The sequence below is a fragment of the Gorilla gorilla genome, chromosome 10 (assembly GCF_029281585.2).
Source record: "Gorilla gorilla gorilla isolate KB3781 chromosome 10, NHGRI_mGorGor1-v2.1_pri, whole genome shotgun sequence".
NCBI classification, from domain to species: domain Eukaryota; kingdom Metazoa; phylum Chordata; class Mammalia; order Primates; family Hominidae; genus Gorilla; species Gorilla gorilla.
Genome location: NC_073234.2, coordinates 134,359,472 through 134,366,947, shown reverse-complemented (window position 1 = coordinate 134,366,947; position 7,476 = coordinate 134,359,472). Strand labels below are relative to the sequence as shown.

The 7,476-nt window shown below is 42.9% G+C and overlaps 1 long non-coding RNA gene across 1 annotated transcript; it reads left to right on the top strand.

Annotated features, from left to right (window-relative positions):
- The first annotated feature begins 5,931 nt into the window (after positions 1 to 5,931).
- On the top strand, positions 5,932 to 7,233 carry LOC129525884 (uncharacterized). The gene is made up of 3 exons (XR_008670420.2): positions 5,932 to 6,057; positions 6,156 to 6,467; positions 6,934 to 7,233. It is a non-coding gene; the product is annotated as an uncharacterized lncRNA (long non-coding RNA).
- The last annotated feature ends 243 nt before the right edge of the window (positions 7,234 to 7,476 follow it).

The following is a 7,476-nucleotide window of genomic DNA, read 5'->3' as shown; positions in this document are numbered from 1 at the left end:
GTCACTTACAGTAACAGATAACCCCTCTCTGAGCCTCAGTCTACACATCTGTCAAATGGGGCAATAATAGTACCTATCTCATAGGGATTGATATGATAATGGTGCTGATGCTGCTGATGCTGATAGATCATCTCATCCCAATGCTTCTGGACCCTGGTGGCGCATTAGATCACCTAGACAGTTTTAAAGTTACTGATGCATGAACTCCACATCCAAAGAGTCTGATTGACTTGATCCGAGATTGTGCCTGTCCCCCTCTTTTTTTAAGCTCCCTAGATGATTCCAAGGTGCATCAAATTTAAGAAACAGTGTGTTCTAGTGCTTTCCAAGAATCACCTGGGAATCTTATTAAAATGTAAATTCTGATTCAGCAGGCCGGAGGTAGGGCCAGAGATTCCATATTTCTAGTCAGCTCCCAGGGAGTGCTGGTGCCCAAACCACACTTTGAGGAGCAAAGTTTTTAAAAAAGACTACCCCAGGACAGGTCGGATCCGGATTAAGTGTGTAGTAGATGTCAGTAAGAAGTAATAATGTCCTTAGATGTTAATGTTTAAGATGTCCACAGGGTGCTGGAATAAGGGGAGTGATGCAATAACAGAAGTAAACCTACAAAGTTTCTTACAAGAGGCAAAGGGCCTGTTGCTGTAGCGTGGGCTTTAGTTGATGTGAATAACTTCGCAGTAGCTCCTGTTGCTCAGACAGATGGGAATAGAAGGCCAAAGAATAACGATCATCGTGAACTAGAGACCCTTGCCGGGGAGTTAGCTGGAGGCTGAATTCTCACATTGCAGGGGGGTTTGGGTCACGTAGGAATCCAAGCTTCGGGGCTAGGAAGTGAATGTCTGGGGACAAGAATTAGCACACTCCATTCGCTTGTTCGGGAAATATTTACTGAGCATCTCCTAGAGCACGGTGTTATATTAGGCACTGAGGGTCTAGCTATAACCACAGCTCCTGCCCTCAAGGAGCTCACAGTCCAGTAGGAGGGGGACAAACCATAAAACAGGTGAAACGCAGAATTCAGAGGGATCACTTTAGTAGCGGAAGCCTTTGAGGGGGATCCTTGGCCCAGCCTGAGGGAGTTATGAAATAATTCTTGGAGGAAGCGATGGCTGAGCTGAGCCTTTAAAGATAAGCATGAGCCCCAGAAGTGTTGCGTGGAAGCAGAGCGGGTCTCAGGCAGAGGACAGAGAATAGGTGGCTAACACAAGAGGCAGAGAGAACAGAGCCTCTTCCCAGAAGTGGCTCAGTTCCTGGGTGTTGGAAATGGGGATGCAGCCAGAGAAGAGTCTGGAGAAGTACAAGGGGCTTGAATGTCCCACTAATGCACCTGTACTTCGTTTTGAAGCCAGAGGTCTATGGGGGTCAATAAATTCCCTGAAAAGGTTGTTCTTATATGTCTATGTGCATTATCCTGGAATAAAACTATTGCGTTTTCATCAGACTCTCCAAGGGACTTTAGATCCCCAAATAGGTAAGAATCCCTGGGAGTCTCCATTGGTTAGGCTCATTCTGTGCAGGCAACAGAATATCACAACACTGGGGTAGAAGGTGCAGTGATAGAAGAAGAGCTCACCACGCTTTTGTTTTCTTCCCCCTTGAATCTTTGCACAGCAGTTGTCTCTGCCTGGGACACTCATTCTCACCCCCACTGCCACCCACATCTCACCTAGCTAATTCTTACTCATCCTTCAGATCTCAATTCAAAATCTGCCCCCTTAGAAAAAGACTAGCTTGACTTCCCCCGTGACATCAGCCCCCCTCCCATTACACATACCCAGAGCTTCTTTGAAACAACTGTCACATGTTATAATTATATAATACATAATGTAATTCATCACTCAAAGCTATCTGCACTCCCCTTATCTACTAGTAAACACTCCTTGTGGGCAGATAATATCTGTCTTGTTCATAACTATAATCTCAACTCACTAAACAGGTTCAGGCACATGGTGAGGCCTCAATAAATATTACTGAGTGATTACAGGAATATTTGAATAAAAGAGTGGATTCACACAGCTGATCACTACCACCTGAATTGTCCCCACCTCAACCTTAATCCTACTCCTGATCCAACTCGTCTTTTTGTATTTGAGGATACTGGTCTACCCTTGTAGACCAGTAGGTCATTGCCCATAGTACGGTGGAAAAGAATTGCAGAAGGGAATTGACTGTACTGGGCAGGTTTCCGAAACCTGCCTTGGTGGCTTTATATGGATGTTTTTAGTCACTTAGTGAGCAGGTGCAGTCCATGTGCTAGAACAGTGGGACTTTTCCAAAGTGGTCAGTGAACCCCAGCATTGACCAGCACCAGTACGTGATTCACTCCTTTTTTTTTTCTTAGAGAAGCTGGTATCTATTTTTCAACGAGCATGTTGCTGCTCTACTTTGCTTATTCTTTCTGAGCTGTCAGGAAGGTGGGAAGACTTTCATTTGTTCTACATCATCCCATGTGAAGAGAAGAGAAAAAAAACTACCCACATTACAATAGCAGCTTGGGGTTTAATATTGTTAGAGTAAGGATGAGTAATTCTGAAGGCAAAGAGTGCAACTAGGGTGAGTCAACGAAATATTTCAGTGGATGTCAAATTAGCAGAATCAGCCTCCTTGTTCTGACTCTCACCTGAGGGCCAAGACTCCCCAAAATCTTCACGTTACCTCGTCTAGCCTGAACTTTCATGAGCCTCAGTCTCCTTATCTATAAAGTGCTGAGAACAATATTTATCTGTTAGTATTGTTGTGAGGGTTACATGAGATAACATATGCAAAGTTTCTGCCTCTATATTTCCTTCTCCCTGTACACTAGCCTACACTTCCAAGAAACCTTTAGATTAACCTAGCTGTTGAACCACCCCCCTATTCTAGGCAGTCCCAGTAAGACAGATGGCAAAAAATGTGAAGCCCTTCATCAGAGGGCTTGCAAAAACACAGTAGAACAAAAAAGAAAAAAATATATTGAACAGCTTCTTACATAGCATTAGCTCAAAGGTTTGATTATGCATCTTTAACCAATAGGGAACTTTCTATGTCCGTAAGCATTTTTTCTTCAAATAATTACTGGCTTTTTTTCTTTTTCAAAGCTGATGGAACAGGAAAGAAAAAGGAAAAGAAGCCACTCTTTCATTTCTTCAAAGGCAACACAAATTTGATCCCGTTAGTGAATGGCTCAAGATAAAAAAAAAAAACTCCACTTCGGTCTGCTTTCTGTGATTAAACAACTCTTTTGTTTGTCAAATAGCAGGGAGAAGAGAATAAAGGGAAGCTCTTGTCACTGTTAAGTGCTCTAAAAGTGCACTCCCTCCCAGCTCTCCATGGGTTAGGTGTGCCAGTGCCTACAAAGCAATTCTCAAGCTGGGAGGCAATGCTGGACTTCAGCTTCTTAGACTAGGAGAGAAAATGGGATGGTGATGGCAGACCCTGAGAAGTCCCCATAGGACTGTGAAATTCTCAAGTCGGGAAGGTTGAAAACTCATGTGCTTTCCCACCTTTTTCTTCCACGGATATTGTGACATTAGAAACCAGTCTGTTCCATGACATTCTCCATACAGCAAGTCATATTCTTGAACAAAACAAATACACTGCTCAGAAAGACTTTTGAGAGTCTGGAGGAGGGGTCTAACCTAAATCCATCTTGCTTCACTGAAATTCAACTTCAGCTTGGCAATGTGAGAACTTGAGTTTTCATGAGAGGCAGAAACTTTTTATGTAAATTACTCTTAGGTTTTGAAAGTTCTGGTTGGAATGTAAAGGGAAAGGTGTCCTGTTGAAAAGGTGGACAGATGTAGCAAATAAAAATATAGGACACCCAGTTAAATTTAGATTTCAGGTGAACTAGGATTATTTTTAAAAGTGTTAGTATATCCCATGTAACATTTGGAACATCCTTATACTAAAAAAACAAAAAGTACTCAGCTGGGCACGGTGGCTCACGCCTGTAATCCCAGCACTTTGGGAGGCCTAGGTGGGAGGATCATTTGAGGTTAGGAATTCCAGACCAGCCTGGCCAACATGGTGAAACCTTGTCTCTACTAAAAATACAAAAATTAGCTGGGCATGGTGGTGCACGCTTGTAATCCCAGCTGCTCGAGAGGCTGAGGCAGGAGAATCACTTGCACCAGGGAGGTGGAACTTGCGGTGAGCTGAGATCATGCTACTGCCCTCCAGCCTGGGCAACAGAGTGAGACTCTGTCTCAAAAAAAAAAAAAAAAAAAAAAAGTACTCTTTGTCTGAAATTCAAATTTAAATAAGCATCTTATATTTTGCTTGGCAACCTTACCTACTAACAATTTAACTCCATCTTTCATTTCCTGTTTCATTTTCTTATAAGCAGTATGGGGGGTGCAGCAGTGCGGGTGGGTATGGATGAGATCAGAGAGCCATTTAAAGCTTTTGGAGGACATCACTGGGGTGGTTTGATACGTAGGTTTTAACATCAGAAAGGGCTAGATTCAAACCCCATGCCTGTCTCTTACTATATGATCTTCAGCAAGTGACTTCCCCCTCCTAAACCTTCTTTATGATAAAATGAGAGTCTTAATATCCAACTTATACAGTTGTTGCTGAGTTGAAATGAGGTGACATTAAAGCATCCAGCACATTGTAGCTCCTGGATAAATGACAGCTCTTAATATACACCCTCCAGCAGGCAGTTCCTTCTGCCTGCAATGCCCTCCCTCGACTCCTACTTACTCATGAGGCTTTCTGCATCTTTCCCTCCTGAAAACTTAAAGAATTTTGTCTAAACTGCTAGAAAAGCTCACATCACTCTGAGGTAGCGCATTAGTATCAGCATCACTGTTTATAAATGTTTTCCCAACCAGACTGTAATTTTTTGACATCCAGATACCCAGTTTTTTCCATCTCCACAGGTCCAGCATTTAACACAGGGCTTGACACATAGGAGGAGCTGGATATTTCCTAAATGAACGTGTTATCAAGCCATTAACACCTTGGCATAAATTATCTATGATGGCAGTTTCTAAATGATAGTCCGTGGTGCAAAAAAATAAAGTCAACGTAAGGGAGTTTCTTACAAAGCTAAAATTATTATATTTAAAGGATTGCCTTTTATTTGAGACTATTCTTATTTGTTTAGAGTTTTTTTTAAAAACCACATCATTTATGGAACAATTTTTAAAGGTATTTGAAAGAATAAAGAGTTGGCAATCTCTACAATGAGCTACATCCATATCTCTGTATCTGTCCCTATACACTGTCTCTGTATATTTCAACGTGGAAGTTTCAACACGAAAAAATGCACTAGTACTTGAAATTCACAAGTCTGAGAGCCACTGCTGTATGAAATGAGTAAAAAGCAGAATTGCAGGGAATGTAATCCAGGGTTGGTAAATTTTCACTGGAAGAAGAAGACAGGAAAGAATTACAGTAAGAGACATAGCTGGAAAGATATTTTATCTGAGTAAAAAGGAGTTTGGGGGTGCAAAATGAGGAATTTAAAAAAGAAAACAAACTTTTTCTACTTCCCAACTCACCTAGGACTGAACCCCACCATCACAGAACTCAGGAACTTAATTTACTTGAGTCCGAGGCCCTCCCAACTGTCCCTAATCCAGTTGCTCAGGTCAGCAACCTCCTTCAAAGAATAACAATACAGTACAAGGAGGGATGTCTGTCCTGTTGACCTCCAAGGACCCTCCTGTCTTTAGAATCCACATCAGGCCACTCCCTCTAAATGAGAACTGTGGGGCCAGTGCCCCAAGCAAATTCTGGGAACTCTGCCCTTGGCTTGGCCTCAGAATTACATTTCTGTAAAGACAGTTCCTTCAACCTCTGCAGCTCCATTGACCATGATTCCGGGCATTGTGAGGTCATTCCTCAACCCTACCTCCCTCTGGCCCTCCCCTCTTTGTCCTATCCTAGACGGACACATCTGTCACTTTTAAGTCCCTATTGCTCATCTGTCATGGTCCACAACCAAGAAGAGACAAGGGAAGGGGCCAGATGAAGGTTCTGCCACCAAGAGGAAGACTTTGACATTTAAAAAATTCTCCATCTCTCTCCAAGTGTCCCATCCCCAACTCAGAAATAATAATAATGGTAATAATAATAACTTTATTATTGTCATTGAGAGCTCATTGCGTGACAGGCGCTACGCTAAGCACTTTACATACGTTATATATTTATTAAATCCTCAGAAAAACCCATGAAGGGAACATTAGTATGTTGCAGATGAAGACACTGAGGCTTGGAGAACTTTAATTGCCCAAAGAGCTTCTCACACCTGGTAAGTGGCAGAAGGATTGGAAAGCCAGTGTTCCTGATTCCAAATTTCTACGCTTAACCCGGCTTCACGCTGCTTCCGCTCAACCACCTTTAAAGTCTCCTAGCTGTCCACCAAATGAGTTCAAAATTATCTCACAGACTCTCAAGACCCTTGAAAGCCTGGTCTCCATCTGCTTCTGCAATCTCATCTCCCAGTGATGCCCTCCTAGAATCCTCCATGGCAGGTATTTTGGAGTCCCCTTTCTTTAAGAAGTCTTTCACCTCTAAACAGTCTCCCACATTGTTCCTCACTCTGTTTTTCTGTCCCAAATATACTCACGTTACAAGCCCCAGTTCAAGTTCCAGCTTTCTCAGTGTACCAGGCACAATTAGTTCACCCTAATCTTAATCTCATAACACTTGGGGTTTGTTGAACCATGTAGTGTCCCCCACCCATGACCCTAAGTTGCCAATAATCATCCCTCATGTGTATTTTCTGGCTTCTCATCCTGACAGACACCCATGGGGTGGGGCCACGTCATGGCGCTGTGTCTCAAATCACCTTACTGGAAACACAGTAAATGCCTACTATTTTATGACTGATCTCCTTCTTGCCACTTCCTTTCTCTTCTTTCTTCTTACTGTAACTGCACTAGACCAATCTGAGTCAACTTTTATGTAACAAAGTTGTAGAGTCATTTTTTTTTTTAGTTGCCGTGGACTCCCAGGTTGAAGGTCACATAACCTTAGCATGCCCAGATAAACCAAGTATGCAACCACAAGGGGAACCTAAGTGCTCAGACCAAGGAGCAGGAACTGAATTAAGACACGGACACCACATGGCAGAATCCAAGATCCAATCAGATCGAGCTCTGGAATCACCCCACAGTGGAAGCCAGTCAGATCATTCCTCTTGGCATCACCTCATTGCAAGATCCAATCAGATCACGTCTCATTACCCTATCCTTATAAAACCGGACAGACCTCACCTCAGGAAGGCACTGCTTTGGGAGCTATGATACCCTGTTTTCCTTATTTACTGCAAGTAATAAAATCCCCTTGCTAAATCTTCTTTGATTGTGGTCATTGGGCCGTCACCCAACAAGTGCTAGAGCCCACCCATTGTGTGGATAACACTATTTCTTCCTCCTTGTCCCCTCCTCATCCTCTCCGTTTGGTATTTCCTTTCCTTCTTCTTTCTCCTTTCAGTTACCCTCTGCCTTGCTAAGCATGGCAGGCAGCTGCCAATGTGGC